Consider the following 18,014-nt stretch of genomic DNA (forward strand, 5'->3'; position numbering starts at 1 on the left):
GAGAAATTACTGCATTTATGCACTCAGAATTAGGTGGGACCGGTAAAAGTGCTGGTAAATTAATTACTGCCTCTTTTTACCAATTAACCAAACTGGTAATGAGGGACTGTCCACATCGATCTGCTATGTAATATAGAAAGCTGAACTTATGTATGTGTGTATGTTTGTCCGGCTATACAAATCCACACCGTTGAACCCACGTCTACTAAATTTTGCATGGATTCCTCTTTTGTCTGGCGCAAGATTGTAGTCTATGTTTGGATGCAAAAAATTCACTCCATAGGCACCCTCATTTACTGATGCTCACCCCAATTCACTACAGTAGGTACTAGAGGAGGCAACATTTGGAAAAGTGTCTGAAGCAAAATGTTTGATGTCTTGGTTATTCCTTTGAAATTTATTACTACTGTATACAGTATGAAAATGTGTATTAAAGCATTTTTAAAGGGAATAAAAACAAAAGTATAATCTTTTTTTATCACACCACTCCAAATATGAGAAATGGCAAGGTTACAGTTTACGCAAATTCATTCACTAGAAGAGAGTACAATCAATCAATCAGTGAATCAATCTTTCTTGGACATTTTCTCAAACGTTCTGAAGCCATTGAGCGACTGAAACATGCCACACAAAAAACGAACATCACTTGGAAAAGATCCATCTGATGCAAAGAGAAAATCAACATCACGAGCATCGGAAACACAACAACAAACAGCAGCATGACTTGCCGACCAGAGGACAAGAGCAACTTTCTCCAGGGCACATGAGATGCCAGAGCAAACTGAAGCAAGACTTGCTGACATGAGGACAAGAGCAACATCCTCCAGGGCACATGAGACACCACTCGATCAGGACACAGGCAACGCCGGTTACCCCAGCTAGTTATTAATATTATCATTATTAGAGCAGCATATGGAGTAGGGGGAGGGTTTGAACGCTTGTTGCAAAAGGCTGCTGTGAGTGTTTAACATAATTTCAATTGTTCCACTAAGGCCCCTAATAAGGAGGAAGCTGCATCCCAAATGGGCAGGTTTGAATTTGTCTCTCTTGATTTAACTTTTACAGGAGTATCTTTGGTCTTTAGTGTGTGCTGTAGATGCACCGGTCCTTAGCCCAATAGGCCTCATTCATAGGGCCTCATTACAAATTTGATGGTGTGGGATAAAAGTGGTGGTAATTCCGTTACCACCAACTATTTGGCAGTAATGGAATTGCTGCATTTTTTCCCACAACAGTGAATTATACATTTGGAGGCAAAGTGGCAAATGTAACTCCAGAAATAAGCTGGAGTTAATTCCACCACGTTACCTCCAGAATTCAGCAGATTTATCATGTAGTAAATCTGCTGGCGGTAAATAAATAATAAAAAAACATAGAATCCTATTGACTCCAAAAATTGGGAATATAGCCAGCCTCACACCACTTGTAATCCTATGGTAGATCCACTGGACCAAATGGTGGTAACGGTAATCAAGTTTGGCAGTAATTCAACTGATTTACTGCTGATTTACCACCAAACTTGTAATGAGGCCTGATATACTTTAAAGAAGGTTATATGTTTCGCAGTAAGCCAATGGCTATCTTGCAGCCTTGTGTGAATGACTTCACATTAAAATCATTTTGAAGGTGGATCTCAGTGCTAGTAAAACAGTAAAAGACATGAATCAAATTGAGTCAGGAATATTAACAACCATACATACCATATGACATGCAATAAAGAGACAGCATGTTAGTGCATTACACAACATGTATAGCTTGACTTCACATGCTCTGCAGGGTACAGCTGGAGTCAAAGGTAAACCTACTGAGGCAAAGGTGGTTTTCATGGTACCATCATCAACCCCCAACTCTAGAGTTCAAGTAATCAATGGTGAAGTCAGGCTTTGGCCGGCAATTGAGAGCAGACGACATGCAGTCAACTTTTGTTGTGGCAGATGGAGGCACATGCCCTCTCTGGTGCTCCACCTATTTCTATACTGAGGCAATAGGTCCCAAGGTGGCGAGCTGATTATGTTGGCAATGGCCTGCCGCCCGCGTTAAGGGCCTGAAAGAAGCAAGGGTCCCTCAACGTGGGCAGCGGTGCCATTACCAATAGAGTCGGTCCGTCGCTGCAGGTCATATCACCATTAGCACCTGCCAGTCAGTCAAAATACTTTTTTTCGGCTGAACACCATAAAAGAGAGCACATGCAATAAATAAATACATGAAAGCATACACACTTAAGCTATCTTACATACAATAGTAAATATTTGACAGTTAAAATGAGGTTATAGCCAAATTAAAAAAATCACCAGTGGTAAGCGAGTTGGCAGTACTATTATATGTGTTTCTTGCCTATGCAAATTTAGAGACATAGGGCCTGATTTATAGAAAACGCACACAAATCCTGTAAAGTCCCTGCACCAAAAATGACTGCGCCTAGCTGTGCGCAGATGTTGCTTTCCACGATGCACGTATTCATGGAATCCGAGGTGCAAAGTAACCCAATGAGCAAAGAAAATCGAATTGCACCTGGAATGCCCACGACACGCCCCCACACAAAGCAGATCAAGCCACATATACCAACTTTTGCACAGTCTGCATCCCCATCAATACTGAGGGCCATCCCCCGAATTGAAGGCAGCACCCCAGTGACACTGTGTACAGTCCCCCGTAACTCCTAACTGCACCCGATAAAATGCGTTACGTGTCTCGTGACTCAAGTCGCCCCCCAATAAATCTGCATACGAACCCCCATAAATGACAGCTGTACCACGCTAATCTGCATATGATCCCTCCTAACTTCAATCGACAACTCAACTGTATGCCGTCACCCCTAAATTCACAATCCCACATTCCCTTTGTGCGTTGGTTCCAATGTGATTGGTATTTTGCGGGTCTATTCATGTGACAGTAAGATCGTGTGCTTCTTCACCCAACGTGACTTTGCATGGTTTGATCCATGAATACGCTTGTGTTTGCATATTGCTGGACGTGCGATTGCTTTGCGTAGCCCGTCTCTTGACACCCCCGCGTAAATCCTTGTTCTTCCTCATTCTGTGTGGGGAATGGGGAATATGCATGTTCCACCCCCTATTTATTTCCTTGTCTAGGCCCGACCCACACTTGCAAAGCGCTGGACTGCATGCAATGACATGACAGACCTGCAAAAAGTCCCAGCGTGGTCCTGGAACAGCACACAAAGTCGGATCCATGAATCAACGAAAGGAGTTTTGCACGCTGAAAAGTACGCAGTCACTTTTTAGCATGCAAAAAAATCTATAAATCAGGCCCATTGTTTAAAAGACAGTTGGTGTTATCATTTCCTTCACAGACTTAAGAACCGCCTATGGGTTTTTGCCATCATGTTACCCTCCTTTGGAATACTTACCCTCATGATACCTCAAGAGAATGGCCAGATCATGTCAACCTTAATATATGCCGATAGTTGGTATCTCACTTTTAAAAAGCTACATTTCAAAATACACCTACCGGTATTAGCACTGTCGCACCAAGCCCTACAGATTCTCCATGGTGGTCCTTCCACGTTCAATTTCTATAGTAAATCATCGACAACCTCCCTCCCCCCCTAATAACTGGATACACATCACAAGGGATCAAAACTACAATACAATATATTCTCGCTGGCACCGCCCATTGGTGTAGTTCATGTTTGTCACCTAGTGATATCATGTGCTCGAACATCAGGGTATTCATAGAGGCAATTTTCAAAACCTTTTGTCTCATTGGCAAAGCTCTGAAAATATACTTTGCCTCTACATACAATATTAAATCCTCCTCTGTCCTGTAGCAGCACTCCACTGCTTCCATGGTATTTCTAGTTCCATATTTTAAAAATATCTGTCTCAAATATGTTTTCCTTAATTTCAGATAGGAAGTGCAAATTAATAGAAAGTGTCATTCATTCTGGATCATTCTGTTGCAGCAATGGTATTTGTCAGGGACAGTTGGATCCCATTGGCTTCTTCAGGCTGCTAATAGCAGGATTCTCATCTTAAATTTAATATAAAGTGTATGTGCAAAATTTTGGTTTTAGCACATCTAAGTACCATTTGAACCCATATGAATGCTTCCTATTCCAATATACGTAAAGAGTCTCAGAATTAATAAGTCTACTTCTCATTTTAGCCTCTTCAGCTTGACTATATATTTTTTTGATTTCCCCCTTAGCAGTGCTGTTCATAGATTCTGGGCTCAGCCAGAATCCTTCGCACCTTATTATTCCCAGTGTTTTCTTTTATATACTTGCACCATTTCACTGCCTGGTCCCCCTCCTGAGATAAGAGGTCCTTGAGTGCGTCCTTGTATACTACAAGGGCTGGCAAGCTCCAAAGTCTCACCCAATAAAAGAAGGGGTTCATCTGTAATAGGCTCTCTAAATCCTGGAGACCAGCTTCCATATGTAAGGGTGCTGTGAGTGTAGCTGTTGTTAATCCTAGTATCTGTTTTAGAAAACTATTTTCAGCACTGAGAAGGACTTGCAATTCATGCCGCCCCATAATAAAAATAATAAAGAGCTTCCTGCCGGGGCTTGTAATGTATATGCTTTCAGTGAATCCCTGGCTGCTCCATCCCGATTTTTCCTTGCAAAACCAGCTATAGCCCGGTAAAATCTTGCAAGGACCACCCTGGCCTTTTCTATGTGGCAGCCCCAGTTACCGTTTTCAGTGGTTCTCATTCCCAACTAATCGAAACATTTTACTTGTGCAATTGACTTACAGGACAAGGTGAAATGAATTTGAGGACACTTCTTCCTGTTTCTGCTAAATGTCATTACTTTTGTTTTCCCAGTGTTTATGCTTAAACCATTTTTGCTTCAAAATGTATCAAACAGGTTAAACTGTTTCCTCAGACCAGCTGGAGTTGGAGATATTAACTCTTCATCATCAGCAAAAAAGTAGTATCAGGTATTTCTCTCACCCTATATATGCAGCCTCTATAAGGGATGCCATGATTTCAATAATTAGAATTTTTGATTCTTAATAAGCCTAGTGACTTCTCCCTTTGTATTCCACCTTACAGTTGCTTCATGATTTGAGTATAGTATCAACAAAGCCAATAAAGGTTTGCGGGAATCCCCAATACTTTTAGGGTGTTTCACAAAGTAGCATGTGGTACACTATCAAAAGCAGTCTGCAGATCCACAAACATTGTATAAAGGTACACTTTTCTTAGATGGACATACTTATCAACTAGCAGCTGTAAGCAAAAGCATTCATCTACTGTACTTATTTCAGATTGGAATCCTGCCTGTAGGTGGTTTATCTGTCCGTTCTCTTGTACCCAATCTTCTCAATGGGCGAGAATTGCTCTTGCAAAGCTCTTCCTTACAGCATCTAATAAGGAGACCTGGCGGTAGTTAGATGGTACCTCCCTCCCGTCCTTCTTGTAAATGAGAAAGATTTCTGCTTTTGCCCAGGATTCTGGTGCCATTCTACAAGCATTTACCATGTTGAACAGTCTTGTTAAATTCGGTGCCCAAATAATAGGTTATGTTTTATTCATATATGCTGGTATTCTATCAGGACCTAGTTTTTTTTTTTGTTTTTCTGAGCTTCTATAGAAATTCTAACTTCATTTATAGAGAATAGAGAAGACTAAGGCTCATTACAAGTGTGTCGGCCCAGAAAGAATTCTGCTAATACCGGCTCCAGCATTTTTGGGCCACAGATCTCCCTGGGGACTTTCTGGCACTCCACCGACCGTAATTTCCCAATAATACTGGGATATCGGGTGGGGGAGATGGTAAGGGCAGAATTACCTGTGGGATACTGGGAAACTCATAATGAGTGTGTCCTCAAAATCTCCCCCTTACCACATTGTTGACAAATCTATCGTGTTTCGCATAAAGTCCCTTCAAATGGTCATACCAGGTACATTCTGGTATGCTACCCCGGATCATTGACATCTCCTCTGCCTGCCTTGTGCCCATCAGGCTCCAGAGTTTTGCGCTGTCTTTCTCCCTTATTGCAGAAAGTACATTTTCCCATCTTATCAGAGAGCAGTCTTTCTCTCTTCTCTTTTTCAGCAATTCGGCAATCTAACTGTAGTTGTGCTTTTGACACAAGTAAGTAGATATTGTTTTGAATTTTGACACTCTTTATCAAACCCTGGTGTCTTCATTACTGTTCTCTTGTTAATAATGGTGGTAAATTTGGTAAATGTCATTCCTAGTCTAAAAATGCCACATTATGTAATTGAACAATCGCCTTATTATCAAGAGTAGCCCCCCAGAGCATAGCTTCCATAAATGGTAACAATGTACATTACTTTTACTTTCATAATATGTATAGTGCAGAAGACAAGGCCGGATGGCATAGTAGCGCTAACATGATTGACAACAAAAAACAGCAAAACCAGTGGCTGGGCAGCAAAGGGAATCAGATTAAAGGAAAGTTCAATACAACAATACTGGCTTTAATCCACGTTTAAAGCTGGCAAATGACTGACAGGCCCTCAGGTCTGGAGGAAGGGCTTTCTAGCTTCTAGGAAATGCATGGAAAAAGGACCCCTGGGCAACCATAGTTAGTTTAACCCTAGGGACCTGTAGAAGGAAGAAGTTGTTGGACCTAAAAATCCACTGCTAGGAGAGCCTGCTAGATATATACACAGCACTACGGCCATAAAGGCAATTGTGTGTAATACACAACATGCAAAAGGTGATCCTAATGGTAATGGGTAGCCAGTGCAGAGCCCTCTTGGCCTCAGAGATATGATATCCACTGTGTAATCCTTCCACCACCCGAATTGCATTGTTTTGCACTGTCTGTAACCGGACAATGGCCTCATTACGACCCAGGCGGTAAGTTACCGGCTGGGCCGTGACTTTACCACCATGGCGTAAACTATGTTTACGCCATGGTGGTTGGCGGACTTACCGCCCCATTCCGACCTTGGCGGGGCGGTAAGTCCCCAATCCCCATTTACCCTTCCCCATTCCCATTTTTGCCCCATAGAGCATAATGGGAGTGGGGAAGGCGTTAATTACGCCACCGTAAATTACGGTGGCGTAATTAACTCCATGGTCCCTTAGCGCCATGGATTTTAACACCTGCTAAAAGCAGGTGTTAAAAGCGCCATGGCGCTAAGGGACCTCGTACTCAGGCGGTAAGGGTCGGCGCTGTTAACGCTGCCGTTAACCCCTTACCGCCTGGGTCGTAATGAGGCCCAATTTCTCCTTTGCCCACACCTTGCATGAGGCTTGTGCATTAGTCCAGTTTGGCACCAATTATAGCTCGGGCAGTGGTAGCACAACTGTTACGGGACAGAAAACTTCTCAATTCTTCATAAAGAGTAGGCAGGGTGTGTTCTTTATCCAGTGCTTCTAATTTGACCACACGCCTAGAGTGACCTGTGATATATCGGGTCATTCCCAGCTGTTCAAGTTGTATTAGCTAACCTTTGAATGTTCGCCCATAGTATCAGTTGAAACGGCAATGACCCCTCTTGTATCTCTCCACGATCTCAAATGTATTTAAATTAGCCCTTATCTCGGGTAATTAAAATATAATGAATACGGCCTGAGCTCACATAAGTCAGCTTTGCCGATTAATTTACCTGCCTCCTACGATTACACCCCCTTAGGTTAAGGTTAAGTTAAGGTTATTTCTTTTTTAATAAAACACTCTTAACACCTGCGTAGGAAACTACACCAGTTCTAAGAGGTGAGGAGGTGTGAGGCAAGGAAGGAGGAGTGGGGAAGAGGGCACTGGCCAGCAGTATCCAGGCTTCTCGGAACATGGGCTTATACCGGGTTTATACTGGAAAATCCAACGAAGATTGGGCATGGGGTTTGCACTGCTGTGAAGGAGGAGGTGTGGCTCTTGATGTATCCAAAGAAAGGACTATTCGTCACAACCAGCACACACATAATCACAATTGTTTTACATAGCGCTTTCTGCAACAGGTCTACAATCTTGTAGCACTGTACTTAACAGGTGCTATTATTAGTCAAATTAGTGGTACTCCCTTTATGAAACTCAGAAGGGTGAAAGGCTCAGACTTTCCTACTGGGAGTTGAATCTGTGACCAACAGGTCTTAGCAGCAAGAGCTCAACACACTGATCTGTCTTATTTGACAAACAGTGTCCTCCAATGACCAGGGAGCTGAGGTTCCTGAAATCAGAGTAGTCTGGTCCAGTCTTGGAATGTTGAAGGGGAAGATGGAATCCAAGCTTTGTTAGTAATTTAGATAAAGTTTACGATCGCTCGCCATGTAGGCATAATTTTGATAGCAGGAGAGCAAAAGCAGCCTTTCCCTTTTCCATGATCAAATTATGGAGCAGCTGCTAAAATCCTGTGAGAGTTTTTTTTTTATCATCTGTGACACCACCTTCATTTACAAGTGGTATGGCCCATGGCATACCCAAGGGAAAATGAACGGGAGATTAGATGGAATAACAGGTAAGTGCGTTTGAGGCAAAGACAAAGGACTGGATATCACTCCCTCTGCGCTGAGAGATGATCTGAGGCTTCTGGTCCACCTTCTGTTTTCTTCGTCCATACTTCCCACCTTTTGTAGTTGATAGGCTTGTTCTGTAAAATACGGTACAACTTTGTACTCAAAGGAATGATTAGAGGTCACTATAAGACCTTATGCTACTGCCACCTGTATTTTATTTGTAAACGAAAAAAATCAATGTTGGACAAAACATCAATTATTCAGCACTGATGGGAACCCAGAGATACTGGAGAATCAAATATGCCAGTAACAGAATGTTGGTTAAACAGGCAGCGACCCAGAAAGCATAGCAAAAGGACAGGATACCAAAACACCCTGCCATTCTGTCACTCGAACCCCCAGTTATCTGGCCTTCAAACTTCATTATCTGGCATTTTCTTAACCAGACCAATATTATTACTGGCAATGGTAAGTGTCTGGTAATAATTTCTCTAGGTAATAGGGTGTCAGATAACAAAATTATATATTTTGCGACAATTCATTGCGTATGAGAAACACTCACTCTGTGGCACTTTTCTAAATATAATTGCCCTGTTTGTTGTATGCCTTTTGCTAATAATAGTTGAGTATTCACCAGTTTCCTTCAAGTTACCAGCATGTTCCTGCAATCAGAAGTATTAGGTAAACAATTCAGATCAGCTAGTATCATTCACGTTCCTCGTCCTTTCAACTTTTGGCTTTGCAAATGGCCTTTACTGTGCGCCTTGTGTCTAGTTCAAATTGCCCTCCCGCCTTGTCCTTCAACTCGGATACAAGGCCCAAGTTACTAGAGAAACTGATCATTGGTAGCCTGATATTTAAATCCTTATGAACCATTCCCTCGGCATTTACATGCGTGGACCCAGTTCCTTGATAGAGAAAGTATGCATTATTGAGTGATTGTGTCTTGAGCTCATCCATGGCGTGTTGGCTTCATATATCAAAGATTACTAAAAAAAACAGGGCTGATGAACTTTGCATGTTCCAGCTGCAATGCCATGGTTTTGTCTTCACCCTTATTTTAGAACAGTACATACTCATATTAATTACAGGTAATCACTGAATATTTAACTCTTTCCATCCTATAGTGGGCAGGTCCAGCAATGTGTGCTACTCGCTTTCTCTGCTATTGGACTTGGTGGCAATAGGTCATGCCTATGACCTATGTGTGTATAAAAAAATTACATAGCACTGAAGGTAGCCTTCTGCTGGTTCGGGAGTATTTGTAAGAGTATATTGATGGTGCAAGTAAGTGGGTGCATGCCTGTGCTATATATGTGTGCATATGCCCTGGATGAGGAGTAACACATCTGATGGCAGGAGGAAATAAATGTATAACTGAACAGTGTATGGGGCCCTGTTAAGTGCTAAGGACGAATATGTGTGTCCTAAATTCCCATAAGAAATCATCCCACTGCCAAACGTAATACACAATAAGGTAAGTAAAGTGCTTTGTGGTGTATAGATCATCGTTGGGAATGTGTACATTTCCTTCTTAACTGTTTCGATAGACATGCTATCATTGATAGAGGTGCCAGTTCTGCTTTCATTACTGCCCCACTCCCTCTTTTCTCCAGTGGCTTCCATATTAGCCTGGAAACCACTCTCCCCTCCAAAACCACTTAAGTTTGGGAGTGGGCAGAGCCTACACTGATTTCTTATGGGAATTGATCTTGAAATGTGACTCACTCCTTTCAGAACTCTTCACCAATCACCAATTCCTTTTGTCCGGTATGGATTTTTACATGTGCGTGAAACATGATTAGTGATAGAGAAAGAAATTGGAAGTAGATATGAAGCCATACTAGCAAGCATTGACACTGCCAATAGTTGTGGCTTCTGTATAGCGAAAGCAGCAGTGTAAGGGGCAGTTCCCTGCAGTTGTGTGTGAGCCAGTGTGAGCCTGGTTCTCTGCTGAACCTTTGCTTGTGTGAGAACGAGAAGGAGAGTGGAGGAGGGGCTGAGCTGCCGACGCTCGGTTTATAATCCCTGCTGACCTAAGCGTCAGCATAGCGGCAGTGCAAGGTGCAGTCCCCTGCAGTCATGTGTGAGGCTGTGTGAGCCTGAATCTCTGCTGAATCTTTGTATGAGAACGAGAACAGTCGAGGGGTTGTGCTGCCGATGTCGACACATCTCAGCTGACCCAAACGTCAGTGTAGCGGCAGTGTAAGGGGCAGTTCCCTGCAGTTCTCCTGCAGGCCCCATAGCAGGGGAACTGCTGTGGGGTCAGCAGGGAAAGTTGTAAGCCTGGAAATGTTTTAGTGCGGGGGAAGGGTGCAGGGTGTGACAGCTGACATTAATGACAGTACCATAATGTTGAGGCCAGACAACCAAATAGGGGTGACAAACTTTGGCCACAAGTATCATGAGCTATGTGTAAAGAAAACCAACCAACAAAAAACATAATGTCAAATTAAAACACATTTTGGGGAACAAGGGATCAGGTGACCGGGGACCATTCTCCTACGTAGGGCCAACTCGAGGCTGATCCCTGCCACCCCTCATACTAAAGCTTCCAACTTCTGTGGACCCGGTGTGTGAGCGGTGTCCGGTTTATCTTCTTTTACTTGTTTGCTTCGCTTAAGTGTCATTTTCCAATTAAGACTTTAATGATCAGTTTACTCCTTTGATTAGACACCGGCTTCTTCCTTTATCCCGGTTTCTTTCAAATGTTCTTCTTTGTGAGGCATTTGCCTTTTTCCCAGTCATTTATGTGTTTTACCCCATTTTGAGGCATTATTATCCTTCTTTCAGATATATAAATCCCTTTTCGGATTGGCCCCTTGAGAGGCGTTACTATTTTATTCTGCTCCTCCATTTGTTTCCTTTGCTTTTACCATGATTTCATTCTTTTCTTTGTCTCTTGCGAGCATTAGTAGATAGAAGATATTTCGCAAATGGCTTGCTTCTTTTTACCAGTTTGTTTCATTTTTATATATTTTGATTTCTGAGGCGTTTGCCTTTTTGGGTATTTTGTTAATTTTCTACTTTATTGATGCATTAATGGTCAGTGCATGTCCACATACTCACCTTTTGTTCAGCCCCCTGCCAAGCGTTGTTTTGTTATTTACAGCCTCATTACGACCCAGGCGGTAAGTTACCGCCTGGGCCGTGACTTTACCACCATGGCGTAAACTACGTTTACGCCATGGTGGTTGGCGGACTTACCGCCCCATTCCGACCTTGGCGGGACGGTAAGTCCCCAATCCCCATTTACCCTTCCCCATTCCCATTTTTGCCCCATAGGGCATAATGGGAGTGGGGAAGGCGTTAATTACGCCACCGTAAATTACGGTGGCGTAATTAACTCCATGGTCCCTTAGCGCCATGGATTTTAACACCTGCTAAAAGCAGGTGTTAAGTCCGCCATGGCGCTAAGGGACCTCATACTCAGGCGGTAAGGGTCGGCGCTGTTTACGCCGCCGTAAAACCCTTACCGCCTGGGTCGTAATGAGGCCCTTAGTTGCCTTTTCTACTAGGCGGATGTTAGCTTCTTTTCTTTCAGTATCTCTATGATTTTTTTATATTTTGTATTGGTGCCTGCTCTACTTCTCTATTTTTACTTGAGCAGTGATTTTGCCTAATGTTGTTCAAAATAGGTGCAAAATTGGGCCTGCTCTACTTAGAGAGAGGGAGGGAGGTATTTTGAATTCTTGTTCACCTCTTGAAAAGAGGTCCGTGGTACGTAATGCTCCTGCAGTGCTGGTCAAGGGGAATGCTGAATGGGGGCTACCTTGCTCTCCTCAGATATAGCCCAACATTGGGCTGAAGCTAGGTAGCCCCCTTTGAAACATCATAGGCTCTTTGCCCCCCCCCCTCATCCATCCTGATGGGAGGGGGGCCTTTGATGTGGTGTCAGGGGCAGGGACTGCCTGTTTGACAGGCAGTTCTCACCTGCCCCTGTCACCTTCTCGCCAGTTGGGGCGCCCAGAAGTCTGGGTCCCTTTTGTTCTTGGAGCCAGGTGGCCCACCCTTCACACCTGGGTGCTAAATGGGCAAGCACCTACTAGGTGCTGCCCATGTCTGCTTCCCCTGCAAACCCCATCTCCCATCTTATGTCCCTGGACCTTCCACCTCCGGGGGCCCATGTAAATTGGATTGCCTCTCGAAGACCTCCTTTGCAAAGAAACACAATCACTCAAGTGCAGAGAAAACAAAGACTATGCTTTTCTGTGTCTGTCTGCTCGCCTTTTAGCCTCCTAGCAATTGCCATTGTTTTGGTGTGGTAATTGACACTGAAGGTCATGCAAATGGATGATTGCGTTTAGCTGAGTGTGAAACTGACACAAAGGATTTGATATTTGGTAGCAGCATTCTCTTGCGTTCTCTGATCTTGGGGAAATGGACTACTGTGGCTGCAGTATACAGAGTGCTGCACCTGACATGTGTGTCCCATAGCCTGGCTCTGTCCATGGGGGTGCTTCAAGAGGTCTGAGCTTGCTCTGGACCAGCCTTTTAGACAGTGATTGTGACCACAGTAAGAAGCCGTCGCTGCTATACTATCAGCAGGAAAAGGGTGAGTGGAACTTATTTAGTTTGTCTCCATTGTGAGGAACAAAGAACGCCTCGAAGTGTGGTTGCTAAATGTACCACAGCAGTCTGCAAGGGGCACAAAAACATATATACAGGTGGAATCGCCCTATCCAGCGGTCTTCTGCTGAATTGTCGGCGCTCCATCTAACTAGATTGGGCATCAGTGATTATTGGATCTGACCACCCTGTTATTAATTGCTCACACATAACAACATCATTTCTTCTGTAAAACTGGACTCTCCTTGTCCCATATCCATTCCATTTGTGGCTTAACGGTCTACGGAGCTCGGCTGCATTGTTTAGACTTTAAGTACATTACTGACTGTGTACCGTTCACAGGTTCCAACTTTAAGCAGCTGCTTATGGCAAACGGTTATAGTATCTGTCCCTACTACCAAGCCTACAGAGACTGCAGGGTTCTATATGTGTACCACTTGATCTGTAGGACTTCAGTTCTAGCTATCATACTTCCCAATACACTTAAACAGTTCCTCTGTATGTTATGTGATGTTATGGTATGTTTTTTGGCATTTATATAGCACCTTATGTATCATTGGTATGATCTCAAAGCGCTGGTAGGTTGAACGCCCTTGGGAACCATAGTTCAAGTCAGTAGAGAGAGAGAGTCATAGGGTGCGTGGGTGCACTGGATATGTGTGCAGCCGGTGTGGCAATTGCATGATAGCTGCTTCTTAGCGGAAGGTGTGGTGGTGGGCGGTCAGTTGTATGTGTTCAATTCTGGAGGGTGGACACCCAGACTGATTTCTGGCTGCGTTAGACCTGAGGAGACGCATAAGCTAGCGCTGTGTGCTAGCTGTGTTTAATTAGGATGATGAGGAATATGTGGTGGGTGTTAGCATGAGAATAGCTATACTGAATGTGTCATAGTATCGCTATGTTCTAGTTGAGTGGTGGTGTATAGGAGAGAGTAAGCGTGGTAGTGGGATATGGTGGCTATCAGTAAAGCGCTTGAGATCGAGTACTCCATCTGTGCCATCTATTCTATCCGTTTTATTTACTCTGTCTGTTCATTCCACTTCATCTGTTCATCCATTTCGTCTGTTACATCTATTTAATCTAATAGTCCTTCTATCCCTTCCATCCACTCACCCATCATCCACATGGTCTACTTCATCCATTCCATAGACCCATTTTGTCCTTTTCATCTGTTTAATGTGTTCTATCCGTTCTATCCTTCCTATTCATTCGATCCGCTCCACGTGTTCCACCCACTCCACTTGGTCCATCTACTCAATCCGTTCCATCCTCTCTATCCGTTCCATCCGCTTTATCCGTTCCATCCACTCAATCCGTTCCATCCACTGGAAGTGTTCAGTCCACTCCATCTGTTCCATCCACTCCATCTGTTCCATCCACTCCCTCTGTTACATCCGCTCCCTCTGTTCCATCCACTCTGTTTGTTCCATCCACTCCGTCTGTTCATCCACTCAGTGTGTTCCATCCACTCCGTGTGTTCCATCCACGTCATCTGTTCCATCCAGTCCGTCTGTTCCATCCACTCCATCTGTTCCATCCACTCCATCTGTTCCTTCCATTCCATCTGTTGCATCCACTCCATCTGTCCCATCCACTCCATCTGTTCCATCCACTCCATCTATTCCATCCACACAATGTGTTCCTATCTATTCCATTTGTTTCATCGACTCCATCTGTTCCGTCCCGTCTACTGTGTCCGTTTCGTCCGCTGCATCCATTCCATCACTTCATCTGTTCCATCCACTTTATTTGTTCCATCCACTTCATCCATTCCATCCACTTCGTCCGTTCCATCCACTTCATCCGTTCCACCCACTTCATCCGTTCCATCCACTTCATTCATTCTATCTACTTCATCCATTTTCTTGCGTTCCCATCTGCTCCATCTATTCCAGCTTCCAATCGTTCCATCTATTCCTTTTGTTCCATCTATACCATCTGTTTAATTAATTCCAACCAGTACGTCCGCTCCGTTCCATCTGTTTCATCTGCTCCATCTGCTCTGTTTGCTCCATCCACTCCATCTGTTCATTCTGACCAGTACAATCAGTCCAACCAGCTCTCCGTTCTATCCGTTTCCTTCACTCTATTCGTTCCAATCACTCAATGCGTTCAATCCACACCATCTGTTCAATCCGCTCCATCCGTTCTATCCATTCCATCGGTTCTATCCACTACATTGGTTCTATCCACTCCATCTGTTCCATCTACCCCCTCGGTTCAAATTGTTCACCCTTTCCATCCATTTCATTCTTTTATCCACTTTATCCATCCACTCGATCCTTTCCACGCATTCGATCTACTATTCCGTTCCCTCCACTTCATCTGTTCCCTCCACTTCGTCCGTTCCCTTCACTTCGTCCGTTCCATCCATTTCATCTGTTCCATCCACTTCATCCGTTATATAACTCGACTTTGGGGTCAGTATTCTTTGTAATATTCACTGCTCATTCTGTAGAGACTGTGGGTAACATTCCCTTTGATCTGTATGAAGTTGTGGGTACATCAGGAGAATAATATTCATCTGTGTCCCAAAGATGAATCTGAAATTCAGGAACGCATGTATCTGATGATTGGAATTTGAGCACAATTTGACTGGACTTTGAACTTTAAATAGCATCCATCAAGCTAAGTTCTAACGGAAAAGACTTCTCTAGCCCTTCTCTAACCCTCAGTTTGAGATTTTGTAGGTGAGAAGTATGGCCTTGCGCTCCAGGTGACGAAGCCAGTGGGGCCCAGCATCTCAGGGAAGCATTTTCAATTCCCCACTTCTAAATCTCTAACTTGTGATATTTTTCATTAAGAAGAGGACATTTTTTCTGCCCTCATGCATAACCTAGGTCACAATAGACCTGTTTTGACTAGTCCGGTAGATGGTCCGAACTTACTAGAGAAATCTATATTGGCACCACTGGTTCAACCTTCTACTGTGCGATCTAAAGTGGGCAGGAAAGGTTCCTCTTATCCAATTATTCCATCTGCTATTCATTCACTGCATCCTATAATGTCTCCAATTGCGGGACAGAAGATAACTGATTTTCTTTTTTAAAAGAACAGGTATCAGCACCGAAACTAGAACTGTTCCACAAAATAGACAAACGGCCATGCTTGATCACTCCCAAATGATTAATTCAAATAACGTGAATGATCTAAGTATAATTGAATATGCAGACCCTGTTTTAAATGTAATTTAGGAATGTAATTTTGAAAGAGTAGTTCAACAAACCTGTGATGCGTCTGCTGTCGGCTCTCCAACTGAGCTAACGCACCTCATTGACCAGTGTTCTAAGGTTGATTCTCCCCCAAGGCTTTTTGGAGGTCTACCAAGAGGATGGTGTGATACATCATATCTTGAGGAAGGCTGATGATTGAATACTCCTTACCTCACCAACTGTGTCAGCCCTCAACATGGTTCTAAGTTTATTAATTAATCTTTACAATAACATCTGTGATGACGTTATGATATGATATGATATGGCATTTATAATGCGCCTATGCACAAGTGTTTCAAGGCATGACGAGGCAAGGGAGGGGAACAGAGGAAAGACAGAAACAACAATCTTACTAGGCCAGGTGACATTGAGATTGCGCAAGTGCAGGGGAGGTGGGGAAGGTGAAAAGTGTGAGGGGAAAGGGGAGAGTGGAAGTGCAGTACATAGGATAAACAGTAATTAAATAGAGACAATAAATAGGAACAATAAATAAGAAGTGCGGCCCGCTGGTGGCAGGTGCATGTGTAAGTGCAGGCATCAGTGTCAAGTGCTGGTAGGGGGCTAAAGGGATACAGAACCAGTCCCAGAGTGCAAGGGTTGCCAGGGGGGCAGTGCAGGTGTGCAACTGGTGGGGAGTGGACCTGGGTCCAAGAACAGAGGGTAGCCAGATGACCAGTGCATTTTCAGTTTCAGCCAGGAGTTGAGCAGGGGGAGGAGGAGAGAAAGCAGAGGCAAAGAGGAAGGTCTTGAGGTGCTTCTGGAACCAGAGATGGCACTCCTCATTTTTCAGAGAGGCCGGGAGGCTGTTCCAGAGGGAGGCCCTAGCTGAAGAAAGCGATCTACCACCAACTCGTTGCTTGGAGAAGCAACGGATCCTGAGGGAGTTAGAGATGGATGAGCAAAGAGCTCGAGAAGGAAGATATTTAGGAGGAAAGAGTTTACGGTATTGAGGCCTCAGGCCTCAGAAGGCCTTGTGGACAATGCAGAGGGTTTTGAACTTAATCCTCGCAGCGACTGGGAGCCAGTGCTGAGATTTCAGTCCTGAAGAGATACGATCCCTGGGCTTGAGGCCAAGGACAAGTCTTGCAGTCCTGTTCTGGATGAGTTGCAAAGGGCAGAGAGAAGAGGCAGGCAGATTTAGAAAGAGGCTGTTGCAGTAGTCCAGCCTAAAGAGAACCAGAGCTCTGGAGACAGTGAGCTTCTGGGGGAAGGAGAGGAAAGGAAGACTACTTCTGAGGAGGTGCAGCTGCTAGTGTGACTTCTTAGAGACGTCAGAGATGTGAAGAGAAAAGGAGAGTGTGGAGTCGAAGATGACCCCAAGGTTTTTAGCCTCACAGGTGGGAGCAGGAAGAGGGCCAAGAGAGGCCGGCCAGTGAGAGAGACAGGAAGGGAGGGAGTAGGTTTGCCTTTGAGGAGAATCTCAGTTTTACTGCCATTAAGGCTGAGATCATTGGAGGCCCACCAATCCTGGATAGCAGACAGACAGTTGGAGATGGGAGATGGAGAAGAGGTGGCAGAGGGGAGCCTGAAAATGATTTGAGTGTCATCTGCGTAGCACTGAAAGTTGGGGCAGAGAGCGGCAATGCGGTGGGCAAGAAGTGCCAGGTATTTGGTTGAATAGCCACGGAGAGAGGTTAGACCCCTGGGGAACACCACAGGTAGATATAGAGATAGAGGAGAGGAAGGACCCAAGTTGGACCTGGGAGGGTCGATCGGAGAGGAAAGAAGTCAGCCATGCCAGGGCCTGATCGGTGATACCCAGATTATCACGGAGATGATTGAGCAGGATGGCATGGTTGACCGTGTCAAAGTGAAGAGAGATCAAGTAAGAT

The sequence above is a fragment of the Ambystoma mexicanum genome, chromosome 2q (genome assembly GCF_040938575.1).
Source record: "Ambystoma mexicanum isolate Mex_15411 chromosome 2q, UKY_AmexF1_1, whole genome shotgun sequence".
NCBI lineage: Eukaryota > Metazoa > Chordata > Amphibia > Caudata > Ambystomatidae > Ambystoma > Ambystoma mexicanum.